The sequence below is a fragment of the Pongo abelii genome, chromosome 2 (assembly GCF_028885655.2).
Source record: "Pongo abelii isolate AG06213 chromosome 2, NHGRI_mPonAbe1-v2.0_pri, whole genome shotgun sequence".
NCBI classification, from domain to species: Eukaryota; Metazoa; Chordata; class Mammalia; order Primates; family Hominidae; genus Pongo; species Pongo abelii.
The window spans coordinates 113,616,737-113,639,258 of NC_085928.1; the positions used below are offsets into that span (position 1 = coordinate 113,616,737).

Sequence of the window (22,522 nt, forward strand, 5' to 3'; positions counted from 1 at the left end):
AATTCATCTAAGGCCATATATGTAAGGATTAAAATTCAGATATGTAGACAGACCCTGATTATTGGGTATAGTCATGAGCTGCTCACAAAATGACACCTCCCTGAATTGGTCTCACTCTAATCTTGCTTTTATCTTCCTGCACAGAATTATTCAGGTAGGCCTTCCTTTAAAAAAAAAGAAAATAAGATCATTGCAGAAAATCATACCCAACTCCCAAAGTTTACCACCTCTTCAAAGCTGATTCTTGCCTTGGTTCATCTTTTCTTATGATTCATAATTCCTTACTTTTTATATCAGTCACCTATGGTCACAATAGTGCTGCATGAGGTACAATCTCAAAATATAGTGGCTTAGAATAATAAATATCCATTCACTTTACTGTTCTGTGTGTTGGTATTTTAGGCAGAGGTGGCTGAGCAGTCCTGGTCTCAGAATTCTCTCACGTTCCTGGTAATTGACTATTGGTTGATCTTGGCTGAGATGACTCTGGTGACTCGCCTATTCCCACGTTGTGTGTCCCATCCTCCAGGAGCCAGGCTGGGCATGTTGTCATGGTGATGACAGAAGGCAAGAACAGAAACGTAAATGGAAACATGCAAGTACTCTTTCAAGCATTTGTTTGTGTCACATCTACTAACCTCCCATTGGATAAAGCAAGTCATATGGCTTTTAGTGAAAGAGTTAAAGCTTTAACAACACCTCTGGAGGCTTCCATAGTCAAGAATTTTGAGGTTTAGTTGAGTAAAATGGCAGAGTCAAAAGAGTAAACCATCAGATGGAACGTCTTAGGAAGACCGTGGTGACAAGAAATTTTAAGAGCTTCAAGCCAGGGAGATCTCAGCTTGAAGAAATCCTCACCGCACCATTTTATAAATAAATAAATAAATAAATAAATAAATAGCCCAGAGGGTTTCAAGTGCATTTTCAAAGGGAGAGAGATGGAGCTAGAACAAGAATCCAAGTCTTTTGCTCAGCCCAGCGTTCTTTCTGTTGCCTGAAGTTTCTCTGGCCATTGACCACTCAGCTCCTCTATAATGTTCACCTGTAAGCTTTGTTTTCATTTTCCTATCATCCAACTGCGTGATAATAAATTGGTCTCAGTACTCTGTTTTCTTAATTCCTAGTAGAAGCTGAAGGCATTGCTTTTCTCCTGGGAACCCTGTTTAGTGCTACTGATTGGAGGTGCCTCCCCTGGGTTTGCAGAGGGAGCAATGTTTTAGTTCCTGGAAAATTTAATACACAATTTGATCTTTGCTACTCTACTGAACTTCTCCTGAGCTTGCCTTTCCTTATCTCCTTGCTCTCCCAGCTGCCAGGTAATTTGATCTGGATCTATCTTATCAGTCCTAGGCCAGCAAGCAGGTGATGAATGAGGGGCTGGGGAGGCAGCTGTCTCTTCTTTGAGGCCACCGGCATCTTTGGAAGAGACTCTATGTGTGGCAGTTGCTGGAAATGGAGGTGAAACTCATTCCCACACTCCTTAGTCTAAGGCCTGTACTGTTTATTTTTTGTTTTTTGTCTTTGCCTCCTCCAACTCACTTAGAGGTGAATCTTTCTTCTTCAGAGTTCTTGGCATTCCTGGGGCTTTACAGTGGTCTGGTCATTGAGGCTCCCTACCAGAGGACAGAATTTCCCTGGCTTAACCCTTGTTGATGTTAAAATAATCACTCATACTTATAAATCATATTCAGAGTCTTGAATTGAACTAGAATGTAAAATAGTGCTGCAGATGGATTATTCAACCTTCTGAAAGAGAAGCCTTAATGTTACAATGGTGGTGCTGCCCCAAGTAACCTGGATAGGTCTTATGCTTCAGATGTGAGATTAAAGGATCAAGGGGAAGCTGTTGAGTCACGGCATCTGACCCACTTAAACCTGTTAGACTCTCTTCAAGAATCTGATATGTCCTTTGAGAGGAATCACCTCTGAGTTGTATCTCTTCTGTATGGCTACAGGGAGAAAGCCTGCTATATCTACTGGAATAAAAAAAGAAGCAGAGAAAATGGAATCTAGAAAAATGGATATCCGGATCCAGCTGGACAAAGCCCTGTGATGTTAAAGCCACCAGTCTGACTCTGTAGGACACTGTCGCTACCACATCCCAAAAGGAAATGTACCCAGCCTGCCTACTTGCCACTCAGCATCCCTCCCAGGGGAAAGAGCTATGCCTTAGGGGTGTGATGTCACAAACAAGTCAACCATCATTTAGGGGCGTCATTTCAAGGTTCCCCCTCTCTGCTTCTCAGCTTACTTTCCCTCTGCTGCTGTCACCAAGCTGTCAGCATCCAAATTAGCACAGAGCCCCAACCCAAGCAAGCATCAACTGGATTGTCAGCCCAGTGAATGACCCACCCTGGGGACCTGCTGTTATACCCTGCCTCAGCTGTCACCTTCCTGTGGCCTTCCTCTTTCTCCGAGCATGCAGAGCCATGAAAACAGCAGTAAACTTCTCCCTGAGAAAGAAAAATCTCTGTGTAAGGTCAGGTAAACACAGGGCCAGAGAAAGCTCTCCCTTCCCCCTTCCCACAGACACATCTTATCCTCGCCCCAAGCTAAGGACCTCTAAATCCAGCCACAGTAGCAATCCTGGGATGGCAGGAAAATGTTCAGCCTGGAAACCACAACCTCTGCAGCACAGCAGCCAGCACCAGTGAAGGACATGGAGTTAAATCGAAAAGGAATTTGAATGACAAAGCGACATTATGTCTATCTCCCTAATGATGGGACAAGTTGGTCTTCTGTCATTGGCAAGGCAAAACTGCCAGGACCAGATCTGTATTTAAAAGCTATTTCTCATGGTTTTAAGTCACCAGCTCAGCTCAATACCTAAAACAAAGAGAATGAATTATGGAACAGGATGAGGGGAGCTTGTTAATTTTCCTACTGATGCACTGTGAAATGAAAGCTTTATTCTAAGAATGGTATATCCTCAGGGCTCTCTCTGGAGAGACAAATTCAAATGTCTTTACTGTTTTCTTTGTCCCTTACTTTATGGCTTTTTCTGTATACATTTACAAAGTATATATATTTCATGGTATGTCTGTGTCTATAGGACTCAGGGAGTTCAAGTCTGTGATTCTCTTTAGGGCTTCCTTGACAATAAGGAGGGCTTAGGTGATGTTATTGATGAATACACACACACAGACACACACACACAAACACACACACAATTAGAATTCGTGGCCAGCCTGTCTGTATATATTATAGAGACATCCATGCAGTCTGCTTGCTATTGTCCGCACTAGTGAGCTATAGCCCATCTCCAATTGGAACCCAATGAAATAATCATAATAATTTTGCCTTCATGTATCACCTTTCATCAGGGAGGATGAAAGGACTTCACAAACTCTGGGTTCTTCTTTGATCTAGGCGCCTATCTGGTACACCGATCTCCATTGTGTATTCTGCCCTCACCTTGCAGATGGGCCTCCCATTGACAGTAATTGAACTTCCATATGCAGAGCAGCCAAAAGGCCGGCCTGGCCAGAGAGACTTCTGTCAGCTGCCAGGAGGGAGAGGGCTGCTTCCAGAAGGGACTTGGGTTGCTGTTCTGCATCTGCAACAGCGGGCAGGGATTATAAACGTGGGGAAAAGAGGCAAGTAATTCTTAAGCTGCAACTTCAGTTTTGAGAGAGGGGTGCTTAATAGGAGATGGAGGAACATTCCAGGTAACATGATAAAATAAATCTCCAGAATGTGGGTGTTGCCTAAGGCTCTGCTCTTCACTGTCTTCTCTTCCATATCCAGACTTTAGCTATTAGCTTTATGGGAAGGACTCTGAAATATGTATCCCAGGCTCAAACTCTCTTGGGTCTAGCCAGGCATCTCTAGCTATCTCCTGGGCATTTCCATCCACATATTTCACTGGAACACCAATCACAGCTTCTACCAAATATTATATATGATTCTTCCTCCTCCTTCACTCTCAAATAGCTCCCTTCCCTGACTTTCCTACTTGTAGTCACTGATGTTACAGCCACAAGTAATTTAGCAAATATCTGTGTTCTCATGGAGCTTGCATTTTAGAGAGGGGTGAGAGAATCCAATAAACAAGCAATAAATGAAGAAGAGAAACAGCAGGAAATGATAGTTTAGGTGGTGATGGGTTAGGGATATGCACCTCTTTGGACTGAGTGACCAACATTGGCTTCTCCAGGGAGGCAATCAGGGAGGAAACTATTCCAGGTGCAGGGAACAGCAAGCACCAAAGCCCTGAGAGAGCCAAGGCCCCAAACAGAAAAGATGCTGAGCTGCTGGAGCATGATAACAGGAGAGTGGGAGGAGATGAGGTTAGAGAGGTGGCCAGTGATTAGATGAGGTGAGGCTTTGGTGATGGGATGCAGAGTTTGGAATCTAAGCCAAGTGCTGTCCAAAGCCAGGGAGGGTTTCCAGCAGCGGCTTGTGGGAGCTGATGTCCATTAGTAGCACCTCTCAGCTGAGACTTTGAGTCACTTTGACTCTTCTCTGTATCACACACCTCTCTCCATACAGGCAGTGTCTAATGTGGAATGAGAGAAAGTTTGGTAACCCTCCAACTCCCTTTGCTTCTCCCCTCCAGGGTCCTGGACAGAGTTTTCTGTGTTCAAAAGAACTAGCAGCCAAACAGAAAATAAAGCATCCTTTTTGTGATCGCTGGGAAAGGACAAGATACCCTTCAGGCTGTGAATGTGGCTTAGGCTAGCAGACTAAAGCTTAGTTTCCCAATTTTTCTGAGAATATAGATCTTGGGACCCACCTGCTCAGGCATGCTTGCTGTTGGAGGGGGTGAGAATGGGTGGTCTCATGGAGAGTGGTTGCTACACCCATCTCCCAGCTGCTGAGAGTGTTGTGTGCTAAGGAAATCACAGCTGCCCTCCTCAGAGAATTGTCCTTGGGAGGTTCCCCACCTTGCCACTAGGGGAAGCATGCAATCCATGACTGGTATAGGGTACAAAAGGCAGGCCCCTTACCTCTAGGTGAGACAATTCTGTGGTACAGTTCGTGCTCCAGAGCTCCCGTGGGAACAGGTCCAAGAAGTGTCCAGCTGAGACCCCAACCTTGCTCTGTCCTCTGCTGCACCTGGCTTACCTTCCCCCCTTCTCCTGAGAGCATTTTCTCAACAGACATGGGCACTTCATCATCTTCTCAGGATCTGCTTCTACGGAATGCAACCTAAGACAAGTGGAGATAGAGCCAGGCCTTTTAAGGAGCCCTGACAAATCTCTACAAAATTTCCATTCACTTATCCCTTTTAAATTCATTCATTTATTCAACAAATACATTGAAACATGTTTTGTACACTCTGGCACACAAGAAATCAGGTGGGCACAGCCCATTCCCTCATAGAGCTTACAAACCAGGAGGAAAGGCAGACATCAACTGGTAAATGCATTCATTTGGGTGCATCATGTCGAGAGTAGTCTTCGTCATTGTAATGGGACTGTTTGCCTCCAAGTCCCTATTTCTAAGACGATGAAGGAACAGGAGTAAGCCTGGACACCAGAGCCTTTCTTCTGCTTTGGGAGCTGCTGAGATGTAGCTGGGATCTCTTTGTGTCCCCACTGGGCTGACACTCACCAGTGAGCCAAGAAGGGAGGGGTGGTTAAAGGCGTGAGGACCCCAAAGGGGACCCCTTGAAAGTGCTCACTCCTCCTTTTACTAATTATTTTGTTTTTTGAAAAGCTTGCCCTGTTTAGTCTCTCAGAAGGCTTTCCTGCCCACAGGGGATATGGCTGCCTCCCAGGAGAATCTGGCCAGGATTTACACCACCCAGCCCACAAAATCCTGAACAGCTCGGGACCAGCCCATTCTATTGTGAGCTGAGAGTCACTCTTCAGTTCTCATGATTGCAGGTAAATAAATGTTCCAGCCATCCCGAGCTCTCACATGGAGACTACCTGCCAAGGAATTTTTTCCCCCGGGACCCATGGCCACATTGCTGGGCTGAGACTTTCTAGCATTCATAGAATTCCCCTGTTACAACGGCCACTAGTCAGCTCCCATTGCGTTAGTTTCCTGCTTGAAGGAGGTAGAAGAGAACTGCTGGCTGATGCTTGTTTAACTCACTGTGAAGGGTGCAGTTTAAGGAAGATCTCCCTCAAAGGCAGCCACATTCCGGACTCCTCTATAAGTGCTTACTAATGGAAGAGATAATTTGGGGTCAGGGCCAGCTTCGTGGGCCCCTGACCTGTGCAGTTTACACAGGACTCCACACTTAGAAGGGCCCTACTCTTGGTTTAATGTTCTGTTGTTGCTGTCTTAAAATTCTTAATAATTTCTAATCAAGGGTCCCTACCTTTTCATCTTACCTTAGGCCCCACAGATTATGTAGCTAGTCTGGTTTGAGATCATGCGTCAAGAGTTGTTCCAGGTTGCCTGCCAAGAAGCAGAGAGAAAGGTAAAACTTCCCTTGGATCTCTTTCACCCCAGGATGCTGGTGAATTCTAAAGGCACAGGGGCAGATTTCTGCAGTTGAACAGTGTCTCTGGGGAGAGTATATTCACAATACAGAACCATCAGACTGTACAGAGACCAACATGGTGGACAGTTGCTGACTGTCAGGGGTAGCTGCAGAGGGAGAACGGAGATGTAGGAGCAGGAAAAATCTGCTTGATTGTGAGCAGAACTAGATCTGTTTTATCTTGGTATGGCAGATGTTTGGAGCTGATCATTTTTCTTAGGGAGCATCTGGGGGCTCCTTGAAGGTCTCCTGTTGGCCCTTCACTGGGTGTTCCCTTCATCCTGACAGATGCTTCTCTCTTCCAGGAGTCAGTTGAGGCCTCTTCCACAGCCCCTAGAGATCCAGCATCTCCCCTCAGCTCCTGGGGCCCCTGTTGAGATGAACCCAAGCAAATCCCACTCTGTTCCTCTCTCCTGCAGGGCCCACCTCCACCCAGCCCCACCCCCTCAACCTTGAAACCATGGGCCATTTTATCTCTGTCAGTTGCACAGTAAGACACTGATCTTTCCTTCCACACTTTCAAATGCAGGCAATGCGTTTCACAGTTTTCTGAGTGATCCCGTGGAAGCCTCCTTGTTAAATCTGAGGCAAAGACGGCACTCCCTACCTCTTTCCCATGGGTGGAGTGGGAAGCCTCATGACATGACCACAGCTTTCTCTGAAAAACGAATACATCACACATACTCACACACATTTTCAAAATTCTCTCATTCTCTCTCTCTCTCTTCTATTTTTGTATTGCCAGAGTAGGTAAGAGGGGACTTAGAAGTTATGAAACCAGTTCCTCACAATTTTCCTTATAATTTTTGCATGAGAGATCTGGCTTTGGAATTTCACACTATTGTGTTTCATTGTGTCTGTGGAAACTTCAATATTAACACCTTACTACAGGTGCCAGGCCCTGGGTTAAGCACCGTAAGTTGAGTCATATATTATTCACACAACCCTGTAAAGTTTACAAAGCAGCTCATGTGCCCTGCCTTATTTGGCTCTCCCCACTGCCCAGCAGAGTGAATCTATTGAGATTCAGGAGGCTGTGTGGTTTGCCCTTGTCACTCAGCTTGTGAATGGAAGGGCTGAGGTGGAGACTTCTTCCCAGATCTCCCACCGCTGACTGCGGGCTCTGCCTTGGCACTTCTGCCCCAGAAACACACATGGATGTTGGTGACTATTACATGAAGCAGCCACTGGTTAGCACTCTACCAGATATGGAGATTATATTAATTTGTTCTCACTCTGTCAATAAAGACATGCCTGAGACTGGGTAACTTACAAAGGAAAGAAGTTTGGCCAGGCGCGGTGGCTCATGCCTGTAATCCCAGCACTTTGGGAGGCCGAGGCAGGTGGATCACCTGAGGTCGGGAGTTTGAGACCAGCCTGACCAACATGGAGAAACTCTGTCTTTACTAAAAATACAAAATTAGCTGGGCATGGTGGCACATGCCTGTAATCCCAGATACTCGGGAGACAGACAGGAGAATCGCTTGAACCTGGGAGGCAGAGGTTGCAGTGAGCCACGATCTTGCCATTGCACTCCAGCCTGGGCAACAGGAGCGAAACTCTGTCTCAAAAAAAAAAAAAGAAGTTTGATTGACTCACAGTTCCACATGGCTGGGGAGGCCTCACAGTCATGGTGGAAGGCAAATGAGGAGCAAAGCCAATGTCTTATATGGCGGCAGGCAAAAGCGTGTGCAGGGGAACTGCCCTTTTAAAACCATCAGATCTCGTAAGACTTATTTATTATCATGAGAACAGCACAGAAAAGACCTGCCCCATGACTCAATTACCTCCCACCAGGTCCCTCCCATGACACGTGGGAATTACGGGAGCTACAGTTCAAGATAAGATTTGGGTGGGGACAGAGCCAAACCGTATCAGAGATAAAGCAAAAGACCAGTAGAATGTGTTACTATTTTTGTGGTTGTTACTTTTAGCTCCTGGGTCATCTGGGTTGACTGTTTAGGATGTCGAAGTTCATACTCATCTCTGGTGGCCATCTCACTTCCGGACTTCATCCGGACAGCTCTGACCACGGCCTACCCTCGTCTTTTCCCTGTGTGCCCTGGTTGCCTTGGACATCTTGGGGTTCTGATGTACCCTCAGTATCCCCTACTGAAGTTTACTTTTCTTGCCTCTCAGTGCTCCAGGCCTCTGCTCACTCTGTCACCTAATTACCTTGCCTTCACTAAGGCAAGAAAGTTGAAGCAAGCCCTCAAATCCCTTGTAGGTGGCCAGTTAGCTTTTTAGTGGCCTTTAGAGATCATAACACCAGACTTGACCAAGTCCCACCCTAGTCACCTAATCCTAAAGAGTGTCTGACATGGTGGACAAGGGGACAGAAGCTTGGGATCAGGCTCCCAGGAGACTTGAAGGTGTGGGCAGGGTTTTGTAGCTCTAGATCTTACACCAGATGATCAGCCATGCAGAGGACACGCTGGCCTTGAGTGGAAACTGCTTGGTAGTTGCTGAGGATGTTATGAGTGTCTAGAAAAGTTATTAGAGGGATTCAGGTTAAGGGAACATTGGCTAAGATCAAGAAACAAAAAATAGTAATAGGACATAATGCATTCAGTGCGTGCTAAGTACTGTTGTGCATTATTTTTTATACCCTCACTAACCTCATGTGTATATGAGGAGGGTAAAATAATTATCTTCAATCTACAGGGGTATAGACAGGTTAGGTAACCAGTCCAAAGTCACACACAAGTGGTAGGATTCAAACCCAGATCTTTCTGAGTTTGAAGCTCATGTTGTTAAGCATTATGCTGTTTTGTGATCTGACTCCTTGGGAACACCAGAGATGAAGATTGCCCATGTAACAATGTGGGAAAAAACATAAGAACTATTTTAAAGAAAAAATAAATTACATTTGTTGCAAAGTTCCACCATGAAAACACGTATGATTCCTCCAGCTTCTTCTCTCCCAGGGTTTCCCATTGGCTCTGCCTTGGATTATAAAGTAAATAATGGCTCTTCTTTTGAAGTTTTGCAAACTAAAGTATCTTTAAAAGAACTCTGGGTGTGTTACAGAAAAGTGATTTTCCATAAATACACATTCCTTTAAACTTTTATTCTGAGGGGCAGTCATAAGACCTACTGCCCCCATGGCCAAATCCACCACATTAAAGCAAATGAAAGCATAACTCAGATGATTAATGTGAATTATTCCTTCCATAACCCTTTATATTGTCAAAGTGCTTTGCCCTGTTGCTGTTGGTTTGTACAAATTAAGTAACTCCGCCAGCCAAAACACCAGGAAGAAAGATTTCACCAGGCTTTGATAGAATTAAATAGTCCAGCATTCTTTGGCCAACACGAAAGTTTTCATATGAAATTGAAACAAGAACAAATGCCAGGCTAAGAAAGTCCAATGACCAGAAAAACTTCTGGAATAATATTTTCACAACAGTGAACCAAGGAAATATTCAAGGCCAGATTACCCCTCCCAACAAGGTCACAGCTCTGTAAGAAAATAATTAGTAGAAGACTCTTTGTCCTTCCCCTCTCTGCAGAGTGAAGGCACTAGACCTTTGTATTTGGTTGTAAGGCTGATATTTTAGAGAGCTTTGTTTCCTCATGCCCCAATGCAAGCTAACATGAAGTGGAGCTGTGTTAGGCTGTTCTTGCATTGCTATAAAGAAATACCTGAGACTGGGTAATTTATAAACAGGTTTAATTGGTTCTGTGGGCTTTATAGGAAGCATGGTTCTAATGTCTGCTAGGCTTCTAGAGAAGTTTCAGGAAGCTTCCTGGTGGAAGGCTAAGGGAGAGCAGGCATGTCACATCGTGAAAGCAGGAGCAAGAGTGAGAGAGCGAGGTGCCACACACTTTTAAATAGCCAGATCTTGCAAGAAGTCACTCACTATCATGAGTAGTGATGGCACCAAGGGGATGACGCTAAACCATTCATGAGAAATCCACCCCTGTCACTTAGTCACCTGCACTAGGCCCTACCTCCAATACTGGGGATTACAAGTCAACATGAGATTTGGACAGGGACTCATATCAGAACTGTCTCTGTAGTGTCTCAGTTTGAGTTCTCCCAGCAGCAGACTGAGACAAGGATTTGAGTGTGAATGTTTTTTTGCGGGGAGGAGATCCCAGAAAACACTGGCAGGGCAGTGGAGGAGTGAAACAGGAAAGGGAAAGTAGCTAAGAGAAGTTCATACTAACCAAGTTACCACATTGGGGGACTAGAGGTTAATCTTGCTTAGGTCCTCTGGGAGTCAATGAAGAACATGTGCCTCTGAGGGGTAAGGATTTGGGGTATTTAAATACCATCTCCCATTACCTATTGTTTAAGAGCTGTGGGATAAGGATGTCAAATCTCAGCTGCCTCCAGCAGCCAGGGAGAGCTCTCGGGCTAAGTGCTTTGGGTGCTGGCAGCTGGAAGATGGACTGACGTGCATGGAGATGGTTGTAAATGCCAATGCAAGCTGCATCTTACAGAAGAGAAGAAGGAGTAGGCAGAGCATCTAGGGCCCACGATACTTTTAGGGGTTCATGAAAATGTCTTCATTTTGATTCCTTTTAAGATCAGAAGAAAAACATGACTATAATAATCGTGATACATAACAATAAATCCAGTCTGAATTATATTTGTCTTTATACCAATACCGTCATAAAATATAATTTTTAATTTTTTTTTTTTTTTTTTTTTTTTTGAGACGGAGTCTCGCTCTGTCACCCAGGCTGGAGTACAGTGGCGCGATCTCGACTCACTGCAGCTCCGCCTCCCAGGTTCACGCCATTCTCCTGCCTCAGCCTCCCAGGTAGCTGGGGGCTACAGGCGCTTGCCACCACACCTGGCTAATTTTTTGTATTTTTAGTAGAGACGGGGCTTCACCGTGTTAGCCAGGATGGTCTCGACCTCCTGACCTCGTGATCCACCCGCCTCGGCCTCCCAAAGTGCAGGGATTACAGGCATGAGCCACCACGCCCGGCCAATTTTTAGTATTTTTAATGGAGGAAGGGGCCCATGAAGACTGACAAAAGTCATATGTGTCCCTGGGTAGGGGAAGAGCTTCAATTATTTTTCTTGATGGTTGGCACATTCTCTCATTTCGGATGGCTCACACTGATCCAAACCACTGCACCTCATTTTACCAATTTCTCTCCACTTTTCTTTCTTTCTCTCCTGCTTCCTTGCTCCTGTGTCTCTCCTGCTGTATTTCTTTTTCTCTATCTACAGTGAACATTTGTTATTTTTGTCTGCCCATTATTCATTCCCAAATCTTCTGATAAATAGCCTCTGAATTTGCTTCAGAGGAACCAGTCTTTCACTGCATGCAGTCTGCCCTACCTGCTCCTAGCCAAGAGGTGGGCACTTAACACAGATCAGATGCTCGCTTCTTGGAATTTGACTTTTGAACAGAGTAATAAAAAAATATTAGTTTCTGCTTCCCAAATCCCTGGCCTACCCTCGCACCTATTCTCTTTGAAACCTGGTTCTTCAGCCCTTCCTTCCATTCTGTGAGTGGCTATTTTGTGCTTAAGTTATGCAGAGGTGAGTGTTTGTTGCTTAGAGCCAAACTCCCTCATTTATGTGTACATACACTGAATATATATACATGTATATATAAATTATCTCCTCGGCAAAAGTGGCTCCAAGTTCCAGGTTCATCCTTCTTCTCTGAATCTCAGCTTAGTAATTCTATATATAATTACCAAGTCAAGATTCATTCATCTCAGATAATTACAAAAAGAAGGTAAATAAATGGAAAGAAATAATACAGAAAAACATAGATATTAATAAAATAGAAAGCAAACATATGAAAGAGAAAAATCAACAGGACCAACACATTTGATTATTTGGAAAGCTTAATGAAATTGATAAACTGGCCAGACGAGGTGGCTTATGCCTGTCATCCCAGCACTTTGGAAGGCCAAGGCAGGGGGATCACCTGAGGTCAGGAGTTCAAGACCAGCCGGACTGATATGGTGAAACCTTGTCTCTACTAAAAATACAAAAATTAGCTGGGTGTGATGGCATGGGTCTGTAGTCCTAGCTACTCGGGAGGCTGAGACAGGGGAATTGCTTGAACCCAGGAGGCGGAGGTTGCAGATGGCGCCACTGTACTTCTGTACTCCAGCCTGGGCGACAGAGCAAGACTCCGTCTGAAAAAGAAAAGAAAGAAATTGATAAACTTTTGGTAAGATTCATCCAAAAAAGGAGAAAAAGTCACACAAATGACCAGTGTAATAATATTATACAGACATTAAAATATTATATATAATATAACATATATATAATATTATACAGACATTAAAATGACAATGAAAGAATCTTTTAAACATTATGCCAAATAGCTTGAAAATTAAAATGCATGGACAAAATCCTAGAAAAATACGATTTACAAAAAAGACAGGAAGCGAGAATTTTAAACACCTGAATAATCCTATTATTATTGAATAAATTAAATCCATAATTAAAAAAATACTTCCCCTCTATAAAACTATAGGCCCCAAAGCTATCGTTGTTAAATTCCATAAAAATTTAAGGAAGAAATAATGCCAATCTTAAACAAACTCTTTTGGAGAATAGAAAATTGTAAAAAAAAATGCATCAATTCATTTTATGATGCTAGTATAACTTGATACCAAGCCTGACAAGACCAGAATAAGAGACAAAAGTAAGTTAATTTTACTCATGATCATACATTAAAAATTCCTTTAAAAAGTTAGCAAACACAATCCAGTCATACACACACACACACACACACACACACACACACACACATCCATATATATGTATATAGAAAATACATCATAACCAACTTAGATTTAGTCCAGAAATGCAAATGTAAGGTTAGTAGAACATTAGCAAACCCATTAATGTGTTTTGCCACATTAAGAAATAAGAATGGAAAAATCATGTTTTTCAAAAAATGCAGACGTATTTGGCAAAATTCAATATTCATTCATAATCTTAAAAATAACAATGAGCTAGGAGGAGAAGGAGAATTCCTTATTCAATTAAAGAGTATCTAATTTAAAAAAACTGCAGAGACATTATATTTAATGACGAAATACTAAAGGCTTTTTCTTTGGGATCAGCAACAAGAAATAACTGGTACAGTTATCACGTCTTCTAGTCGACATTTTCCTGGAGGTCCTAAACAGTTCAGTAAGGCAAGAATAATAAATAAAATACATAGTGATTAGAATGGAAGAAACAAAATTGCCATTATGGAGATATGCTATGATCATATACACAGAACATTCAAGAGTATTAAAAATAAATCAGACTTAATAGCAATATCGTAGAATGCAAACTCAATCTACATTTGTATCCATTTCATTTCTACATGTATTCTACATTATGGAGATATGCTATGATCATATACACAGAACATTCAAGAGTATTAAAAATAAATGAGACTTAATAGCAATATCGTAGAATGCAAACTCAATCTACATTTGTATCCATTTCATTTCTACATGTATTAGTGGTAAACAAATTATAAATAAAATAAATTGTCATATAATAGTATAAAATACTTTGTAAACTAGAAAGCCTCTGCCCCCAAAATTACATATCTGTGTATGTGTATGTGAAAGGCACACCACGTTCAGCGATTAGAAAACTCAATATCATAAAAGATTCTTATTAAATTGATATCTCAAATGAAATATGAATAGGTTTTTGTTTTCTGAAAATTAGTAAGTTCTTTCTAGAATTTATACGGAAGTGCAAAGGGCCAAGAATAACCAAGACATTGTTGAAGAAGAAACATAAAGCAGGACGATTTGCTCTAGCAAACAAGGACTATTATAAAGGTCTAATAATTAAGGTCTAGGTTGGGATAGTGGCTCATGCTCCCAGCACTTTGGGAGGTCAAGGTGGGCGGATCGCTTGAGGCCAGGAGTTCAAGACCAGCCTGGCTAACATGATGAGACTCCCATCTCTACTAAAAACACAAAAATTAGCAGAGTGTGGTGGCACATGCCTGTAGTCCCAGCTGCTTGGGAGGCTGAGGCACAAGACTCACTTGAACCCAGGAGGTGGAAGTTGCAGTGAGCCGAGATTGTGCCACTCCACTCCAGCCTGGGTAATAGAGTGAGACTCTGTCTCATACACACACAAAAACAGTATAGATGACTAAGGTGAAAATCTAGACAAATACACCAATGATAGAGAATACAGAGCCAAGAAACAAACCTATACAGGTGTAGAAACTTAATTTAAATCAAGGCAGTACTACAAAAGATTAGAAAAAAGACTTTCCCATAAATGGTGCTGAAACAATGGGATATCTATGGGGTATCAACATGAAAACATTTAACTGAATCCCTACTTCACATTACACAAAACTAAATTCCAGGTGAATTTTAAACATAAATGTGAAAGGCAAAACAATAAATTCTCTAGAAGACAATGTAGGAAAATATCTTCATTATCTTGGATTAAATAAGAAACAAAAACGCTGACTATCGTAAGGAAATGGTTATCAAAATCGGGCTCAAAATCAGTATCTGTTCACAAAAATAACATGAAAATGCAAGCCACAGAGTAGGAGAAAATATTTGGAACACAAAATTGACAGAGGACCTGTATCTGGAATGTAAAGTTCAACAAATTCATAAGAAAAACGCATAAAACCCAGTGAAAAAATAGGCAAGGGGCTCAGAACAAATCACTTAGAGAAGAGGATGTACAAATGGCCAAAAAAACACAAAACAAAGCATGAAAAGCTGATTAATTTCTTTGTAATGAGGGCAGTATAAATTGTAACCACAATGAGATACCAATAGATGTTCCTGATGAGGGAGGCCAAGGGTCACTGATGTTAAGAGGAAATTTACTTTTTATCGTATACTGTTTTGCATTGAATTTATTTTACATCATCCTTGTATTGCTTTCCATTTAAAGAAGGAAATTGAATTACATTTACATTAAAGAAGGAAAACAATGAAGCCAAGAACAGAAGTGACTGGACAGACCCTATTTCCTTGCTTGTGGATTAGTGACAGCCATTAGCTGATTGATGTTCTCAAGCTCTGACAACTACACAAAGATAAATCAATGGCTGAGAAATCAATTGATGGAGCAGCCCAACAGGTCTAGAGTCAGGCTCTAGACAACTTTTTCTTTTTTAATAGCAGAGTGGTTTAGTAAGACAATCTGGTTTTCTTTAGCTTGTAGCAGCTAAAGATTAGGCTAGAATGATACCCCACTGACTTGAAATAAAACCCCTATGAATATACCTATGTTTTAACTAAAGTATTTATGCAGGGGCTAATTTTTCTATTTTGATGGTCCATTTACTCACTAATATTAACTGAATGCCTATAATGTACCAGGCATTGCTCTAGATAATCGGGATATAGCAGTGAACAAAATAAACAAATTATCTGCCCTCTTGAAGCTTATATCTTAGAAAGATACAGAAAATAAATAAATAAATATGCGGAATGATACGAAGAGTAACATGTGTTCTGAAGAAAATTCAGGCAGATTTAGGGTTGAGGGTGGTGCTATTTCAGCTGGGATGGCCATAGAAGGCCTGTCTGAGGGACTGGTATTTCAGAAGACAATGGAGTGAAGTGAGGGAGGGGATCACACAAATATCTACAGAAAGTCCTCAGCAGAGGGAACAGCAAGTGCAAGAGGCCTGAGGTAGGCCTGTGTATCCCTGGGCTCTACTTGGGTTATTGTTGTTTTACAGGATGGAATGTTTTTTGCTATCTCCTTTAAAGAGGTAAAGCCACAAGTGGGTTTAGTGCCTTTTGTTTGCCTGGATACGCCCTCCAGACAAGCCTGTGCATGATAGGTCAGTAGCAGATGTTGTCAGCAACTTGCTATGAAATAACAGATTGTCTCCCCTGGTGTCCTGGTTATGCCACTCACATCCCCAGAAGGGCTAATAAGTTGTCTTCTTCTGGTGTAAAAGCTAGTATCTGGGGATTTCCACCCTAATTCTGTAATGTCGCCAAAGTAAAGAAGGCATCACTAACCCTATCACATACTAGGGGTCTTGGGCCCCCCACTAACCACCCCTCTAGGTGTTCAGATAGCACGTCTCGAGCTTCCAGGCTCTACCCCAGATCCTATTTGCTTGCTCCTATTCCCACAGTCTTCCTTCCGGTTCTGACACACAAAAGCTCTATTTTATTCTTTCACAATTAACTTTGGCTCATTAAAACCCAGAGCTCCAATATTTAGCAATCATAAAAACTGGCTCCCCTTTCTTTGAGGGCAAGATGAGCTTACTCTTTAAACTCTGCCAGCAAGTGGTGAGACATAGGTACATACCACCCTGGTGGGTGGGAAGTGCCCTCCACTCCTAAAGTGGATAGTGTCCGGCTAATGAGACAAAAAAAAAAAAAAAAAAAAAGGAGGAAAAACAGCTGTCAGCATGTACAACCAGGTTGAATAGTCCATTCCTGCTGCATTTTCTCCTGCCAGTGATGCTTTGTGCATCCCTGTGTCCTCAGGGGAGCAACTTCTTTTCATTGGGTGGACACACCACCCACCACTAAGGGAGTGACTCTCTCTCCTGGCTTCCTTGAGTATGTGTGTTAGCAGGGCCCCTGGGTGAATTGCTCACCTCCTTTGTGCTTTTTCTCCCAGGGTGTGATTTCCTAATGATTCTCTCTCTTGTCCACCTCTGGACCATCCCTGTGTGTGTAGTTAGGTTCCAACATCATCATGCAGGTGTTCACTGAAGCTATGGGAATGTGTTTACCTCCCTGGCCCCCCGGGGCCACCCTCTCTTGTAGCTGCCTCTGTTTTCCTCAATTAAGGCTCTACTTTCTTGCCACAACCCAAGGGCATCCACCATCAGACTCACCTTTCCAGAAAGCCCCCTTTCCTGTCCCTTGTCAAGTGACCCCACCTACACTTGAAATTCGCGTACATGAGGACAATTTTCTTATTATCCTCCTTCGGAGAAATAGCCAGTTGTTTCTAACCTGAACAACCTTAGTGTGCTCTCCTCCACTCCCCTACATATTTTGTTGAAGAATCAAATCTTACACTGGGAAGCTTTAGTATTGATCATTTTGTTCCTACCGTGATATCCTTAGTTTTGTTCCTCAGTTGGTCCCCTTCTTGCAGCCCCTGATACCTTAGGGTAGCAATATAATTTAATCAGTTCCTTGCTGTGGTGAACAATAGTGGTGGCTAACTGGTACTCTTACCATATTTTGGTTCTGAGGCCACCTGTGCTCTTGATCCTGTGGCTCAATTTCTTTGCTTATCTTCAGCAGAGATGGTTGGCAACCAAGGTTCCCAGCCAAGCCTAATGGCATTTTTCTCGGTAGTAATAGGCATGTATTAAATAGTAAATGCACCACACAGAGTCTCCACGTCCCTTTCACTCAGGAGGAAGTGATCCTACCTGTGTGCAGGGTGAGAGGAAAGTGAGCAGGCAATGGAAAGAATGACCTCCATCCAGAAGGCAGGTGAACATTAATGTCCTACAATGCTCCTGACGTAGTATGACCAGGGCAGTAGATTCCAAGACAGAGTGTGCATCAGATGCCCTTAGCGATCCTGTGAAAACGCAGATTTCAGAGATCCACTGACAGATATGGAAACTGAGGCGTAGAGATTAAGTAACTTGCCCAACATTTTACAGTGAAGTAAATTCTATATTATAAATGATTTATTTTTATATTCTGAATTTGATACTCTTATTGTCTAAAGTTCTTAAAAGTCTAAATTTGCTGTTAATTGATTCTCCTGACTATGACTCATGGCATTTTATTCCAGGATATGTTTCATAATTTGAAATTGTGAGTTCATATTTCATGGGCTTTATTTGTGAATGTCCTGTGTATCTTAGGGTGGAAGCTTCCTACATTCTTCATAAACAGTTTTAGTTTTGCTTCCTTCCAGATGCCCCAGAGATGTTGCCTACTGAGAATAACCTTTTATTAATTTCTAGGTTTGGGGTCTCCTGCGATACATTTGCAAATTTCCTAAGTAGACTCGTTTTCATTAAAAAGGGTGGTTAGGAGAGATTCAAGCTTGTTGGCCATTTTGTTTTGAGGGCAAGTAGACTTTCTCTAGTTCACTGTGTATGTTAGTCAGTGTCCTCCAGGGAAACACAACCAACAGGGTATGTGTGTATGTGTCTATGTGTGTGTGGAGGGACAGAGAAAGAGAGAGAGAGATTTATTTTAAGGAATTCGTTTACATGATAGTGGAGGATTGGCAAGTCCAAAGTCAGCAGCGTAGGCAGGAGGTGGGAGACTCAAGGAAGAATTGCAGCTGGAGTCCATAGGTGGTCTGCTGGCAAAATTTCCTCTTCTTCCAGGGAGGTCAGTCTTTTCCTAATTAACGAACTGATTAGATGAGGCCCATTCACCTTATGGAGGGTAATCTGCTTCACTCAAAGTCCACTGGTTTAAATACTAATCTCATTTAAAAACCCTTCACAGAAACATACAGAATAATGTTTGACCAAATATCTGGACACCATAGCCCAGTCAAGTTGATGGACAAGATTAATCATCACATTATGTCAGTGAGTGTGGGACATTTGAGAATTCTGGATTTATACAAAGATTCCAGTTCTAACTTTCTGTCTCATATAGGTCCAAATGCTTCGTCTCTTACCCTGCATGGAATTAGTCTATTTTTAGGCCCAGGTTTCTGAGTTCCACTTAGGATGACCTAATTCTCGGAGCCTGAATTTTTATTTGGAAGTCTGTTATTGCTCTCGTTAAATTACTCCCCTCCTCACCTGATGTTCTTGAGAAAACCAGCTCCTTAATGATGTTCAGAGATTGTGATGGTGTATTCCCTTGGCCCACATATCTCAAATCAAGTGATCTGGTAATAAATTTTAGCACCTGTAATTCATACAGTATTCACTTGGTATATTAAAGGAAATTCAAGTTAAAATGTTGTCAGCTCAGAGAGCAATTATGATCTGAGCCCAGCTGATTTAGGTGTCATGGGAGATCTGGCTTTATAAACCAGGCCATAGATTAATCTGGAACCTACTGCAAAGTGTGTATACCACAGTCATTGAAAAGGACCCAATACATGAATTTTGTAGTGCTATTAATATTAATGACGATGACAAGGCCACTATTTTTGAAGCACTTATTATATATGCTAGGTGCTATACTTAGTATCTTACGTATGGTATTTCCTTTGAAACTCATGGAACCAGGAGCTGCAAGAAGTGGGTACTGTGAATGGAAACCAGCTGAAGTTTGGAGCAGTTACCTTATTAGGCAGGTTTTTAAAATTGCAATATTATTGTATAACAACCCCAAATCCTAGTGGCTTTCAACAACAAGCATTTATCTGTCACTCATGAATCTGTGGGTCAGCTGCAACTCAGGTGCATCTCCAGACTCCAGGTTTCTAGTTGCCCATTTGGTTTTCTCAGCATCCCACCTGAAAGCCCAACCACTTCCTGAAGAAGTCCCTTCCCATGGGGGAGGTAAGAAGCTCCAAGATGAGGGAGAAACAGTATGTGATGATTCTTAAGGCCTCAGCCCCGCATTTATACCCTGTCCACTCTGCTCACATTCCATTGGCCAAGGCAAGTATCACAGCCAGGTCCAGAGTAAATGGGATGGAGAAGTGAGCTTCGCCCACAGAAAACCACCAGAAGCATAGAAGAATCATAGATAAATAATACTATTCACCAAGCTAATCATCAAATGTGTGCCTAGCACAGTGCCTAGCATGCAGTCCTCTCTCAATTAGAATTTTTTGAAAGACAGAATGAGAATATTTAAGCAAAGCTCTGATCGAGGTGTCTTGCTAGTGTTGTGGGGGCAGCTCAGTCAAGTTATAGCACACTCTCTGCACTTCATTTGCCTACAGTAGCCATCACATGCCCAGAGCCAAACCCATAGTAGGTGCTCAATAAATATGTGTTGAATGAATGAGTAAGACTACCAAGCAAGAAACCCATGAGGCACATATAAAATATTTGATGTCCCTAAAGGACCTTTGTTTGCAAACTGAATTCAAAGACATTCACATCTCTGGATGCAAGGCACCATCTCAGTGAGCAGACAATGAAGCAGCTCTGATTAGGCGGCAAAACCATCCCTGGGGCCTAAGAAATGAAAGAGCCTCTTGGGCCATGCTATGTGGATAGGACACAGAAAAAGGGGGCCCATCTGACCCATAAATTGGAAGACAGCTCAGCTGAAAGGTGAGGGATGAATTGCTTTGCCAACTGGCATAAAAGGGACTTGAGGCTCACACTTGGTGATTAATCCATTAATTTAATAAAAATCTATTATTTTTACCTTACACATGAAAGGGTAAAAATAGCAAACGTAACAGCTTGATGGAGGTGGTGGGAGGGTGGACAGTGACACAAGGAGGCAAACACATAGTATTTCTAAAAGCAATGAGTGGGGAAGGGTGCAATGTTTCACTAGTATCAGGATTAACTAGAGGATGTCCCATCCCCACTAAAGTCTGAGAGGTCTATCAACCCATTTGATCATGATAATACAAAGGGCAGGTGGCATTTCTGAGCTTTTTGCAATTTTATTTACAAAATTAGAGGTAAATCTCAATTCCAACATTTGCATTAAATAGCGTAGTACCAAATAGGAGCAAAGACAGCAAGAAATGTAGATAGAGTTTATAAAAATGTTCTACTGCAAATCCTGGAGTGAGAAGTTTGGGAAAAGGAGACTGCAGAATTATCTGCAGTTAGTATATCAGTGATCAGGCCTGCTACAGGAAGTGACCAGCCCAATGATCAGCATGGGTCCCAGAAAATGATCCAAGGATGACATGTATAAGAAAGGAGGAGAAGAGAAATAGCCCAGAGACTTTTCCTGGACTCTTCCTGCAGATGGATTCCCTGGTGCTTCATGAAGAGGGGGATGGGAAGTTGACATGTTTCTCAGCATAGTTGATTATGTGTGTTACTTGTGGTTTTCTCCCTATTTTATGCTGTTCATTTACCTATACACCTTAGATTCATTCCCTGTCCTTCTCCTGTTCTGCTCCATGTGACATCAGTTCCCTGAAAACTACATTTCCCAGGCTCCCTTGTCCACTGGATTTCTATTAGTTTCAACCAGTGGGAAGAACCAATGGGAAAGCACCATCTCTGCCCTTTGTTGGTCCAGCTCTATGGGTGGTTATGTCTTTCTAATCTTTAATTTGTATCTCTGTCTCATTTAAAGCTCTTCCAACACTGTACAAGTTTCGATCTATAGTATGGATTCAGTTGTTATGCATTAAATCTTTTTGAGTCCCAAGTGTTTTAAAGGCAGGTTCCCTAGAAGCAGAGTCTGAGACATGGATTCTTGAGTAAGTGATTTATTGGGGCAGAGCTCTCAAGGAAGTAGGATGGAGCAAGGGGTGGAATTAATCAAAGATGTGGGTCTCAGCTGGAGTCTGATTTAGGCTCTCTGGAGCATGAATTGAACCACAGAGCTGATTCCACCTGGAGGCAAGGGGACTGGGTTTTTGTGAGTCTAGGTCAGTCAGCCAATGGCTGCTCAAGGATGGGTGGGTGGAGGATTGATAATCTCCATTGGCTTCAAGACCAATGAACAAGACAGCTGTGGGCTCTTAGGGGCCAACACTTGTTGCAGCTAGGCGGGTGGATGTGCTAGTCTGGTAAAGATGATCTAAGCAGGTCACTATAGTATCCACTGCACCAAGTCAAAAGAAATCCTTTTAAGGTTATTCTCCATTCCTTCCTCAACCATAGCCCACTTCCCAAAAGAGAGGAACCCTATAGAAGTGACATGCAATCATCATGCATTAGCACGGTAGCCAGCAGGAAGTTACAATCCTTCCATTGTGCAGGAAGGTCATCAGAACATCTACTATCAGTGGCTGTGAGAAATTGAAACTCTCTCCAGAGAGATGGGGAAAACATTCAGAATAAAACATCTGGCTGGGATGACTTGTGAGCAGCCTTGCCTAAAGGTGGAAGTGGCCTTACATTGCGTGGTTTCTCCTTGAAGATTTGAAACAGTTAAATATGATCTATTACTACAAGAAATCTTTTTTCCTTATTACACAGTGAAAAAACAAGTTCCATGGGTTATTCCTGGGATTTTTATTTGCATCTATTCCTCTCCACTCCTGTTAAGAAACCTTAGTCTGGATCTACATGGTCTCATTCTTGGATT

At 42.5% G+C, this 22,522-nt stretch overlaps 1 long non-coding RNA gene across 1 annotated transcript in view; it reads right to left on the reverse strand.

Moving 5' to 3' along the window:
- Window positions 1–909: 909 nt before the first annotated feature.
- LOC129058587 (uncharacterized) overlaps window positions 910–22,522 on the reverse strand; it is a 40,626-nt gene continuing 19,013 nt past the window's right edge. The window contains exons 2-5 of the long non-coding RNA XR_008523781.2: window positions 6,288–6,354; window positions 4,950–5,151; window positions 3,415–3,556; window positions 910–2,453 (exon numbers count right to left, since the gene is read on the reverse strand). This is a non-coding gene — a long non-coding RNA (uncharacterized LOC129058587). The remainder of the gene's footprint in view (window positions 2,454–3,414; window positions 3,557–4,949; window positions 5,152–6,287; window positions 6,355–22,522) is intronic.